Source organism: Hipposideros armiger, unplaced genomic scaffold, assembly GCF_001890085.2.
Source record: "Hipposideros armiger isolate ML-2016 unplaced genomic scaffold, ASM189008v1 scaffold_16, whole genome shotgun sequence".
NCBI classification, from domain to species: domain Eukaryota; kingdom Metazoa; phylum Chordata; class Mammalia; order Chiroptera; family Hipposideridae; genus Hipposideros; species Hipposideros armiger.
Window position 1 is genome coordinate 7,380,267 of NW_017731366.1, and position 2,347 is coordinate 7,382,613.

A 2,347-nucleotide genomic window follows, 5' to 3' on the forward strand; every position below is an offset into this window, starting at 1 on the left:
CAATGGTATTTCTTCTATATGACTTCCCAATGTTACATTATTATCATTAATCAATATTTTCATATCTTAAGAATGTTTGGCACTATGTTAGTAATTAGTTTGTATTGAGGATCAAGCATAAAAGATTCTACTATCAAAATTACTGTGCTGATTTCTTATTAACATATTTTTTGGGAAAGAATCTGTATTTATCATGAGATAGATAATCTCTATCAGTGAATATGTGGGCCTGAGAAAGGCAATTGGACAAATTAAGGAAGTGAATATTAAAAAACATGTCTATATATTGGTTTTTAATATTAATGACAACAAGTACTAATTGAACACCAAGTATTCTTCTAGTCCCTCTCAAATGTATTCATAATATCTCATTTGTAGAATAACTCTAAGGAAATTATTATTATCCCCGTTTTATACAAATGAGGAGAACAAGTTCAGACTATTATTTGTTCAGTTAGTAGAAGTTCTTATAATTCCATAACATTGCTCATGGTGCTGTACAGAAAAGTCAAAACCAGAATTTAGTCCAAGTTCTCCTGAATCCTAAAACCATGATCCTTCCATTTTACTCTGCTACCCTTCTTGTTTAATCCATGGAAAACTGTATCAACAGCATACTGAATAACACATCAAGTTAGTATGTTTTTTTATTGATTTTTAAAACTAATCAACTCTTAACAATACTTCTGTTTCATACTTTTTCCTTTCATCTCTCCTCTCACTATTTTTTAAACCAAAACATACTTTAACAAATATGTTCGCCAAACTTAAAGTAATCATAAACTCTAGAAATATAGGTGACAACATTTTCAAAATCTCACACTTAATAATGATTATGTATGTCTCTAGTGATAAATTTCATGAATTGTTTTCTCACTGCTATTTCTCCTGGAAGTAACTAGTGTATTTAAATTCAATCTTTATAGAATGTCAAGTTCTACCAGCATAAAGAACTATCCTTATAAATAGAACTTTTCTTATGATGTTTGACTGTTGAAAACCATTCTAACAATTTCAAAAAATACTCATTGAATCTAATTGGGTTCTTCTTTAGGTAATATATTAATAAATTAGATCTCAGATGAATTCTTTATGACACAAGAATCCAAGTAAAATAACCTGGAAAAACACATCTGGCCTCATTTAAGGTGATGGACAGTAATATTGTGTAAATGGTCCCTGGGATGATGAACTGAGAAAGGGAGAAACGGAGAAGAGGCAGTGACCTATAGTAAACAAACTATAGCAAAAATAAAAGTACTTATCCAGAGTTTTCATCAAAAGGCAAAAGAAAGCAAAGCTGTTTGCTCAATCATGCCAATGTTTCATGGTCATTACAAGAATTAATACAGACAAAAAAACAATATTATAAAAAAATCAATAATCCATCACTATGAGATATAGAATGATAATTCCTGTCATTATTCCATAATACTCTTTCTGAAAGAAGTTCTTTCTATAGCCATGGCAAGTAAAGTAAATTGTACACAATTTCTAAATATGACCTACAAAATAATGAACAATTGCATTTTTTATTAATATATAAAGCACTCAATTTTTCTAACTATAAAACATCATTTTTCCTCCCCCAAAAGAAAACTAAACTCTTTTCTAATTTCCAGTTTTCAGTAATAGCATTAATGTTGGTTCAAACTTTCTTATACCAGTAGTAGTTTTCATGCTTCTCTCTAGTGTGAGAACTACATTCCCAATTAGATTTTAACTCAGTAATAAATGAACAGTGATCAACTGAATTTAATTTACAAGAAGATTAAAAAATATTTAGAGAAAAAATGTTTACAGAATAACTCACATTTTCTTCTTAGCATTTAAAAATATCAAAGAAAGCCACTAGTGAACAGTCAAACATTTCTGAAAATCTAAAGGACCATTTAAATGTTGTAATGCAGATGGATAAATGTATATAAACATCAATCACAACTTTTGCCTAATAATTGCTTTTTTTAAAACTATTATTAGTTTCAGGTGTACAAAACAATGCAAAAGTTATGCTTTTCAGCCCTCACAAAGTGACAACTCCCCTCCCCCAATCCACCGCCCCCCCACCCCCATATCATACATATGTATTACAATTCCATTGACTAAAACTATTGTTAGTTTCAGGTGTACAAAACAATGCAATGGTTATCCTTCTCAGCCCTCACAAAGTGACAACTCCCCTCCCCTTATCCACTGCCCCCCCCACCCCCCGGTATCATACATATCTATTACAATTCCATTGAATCCATTCCCACACTATACTCTACATTCCATGACTATATGTATATAAGATTATGGTTGACATACAATATTATTCAACATCAGCTTCATCAGTTGAAAATCTTTG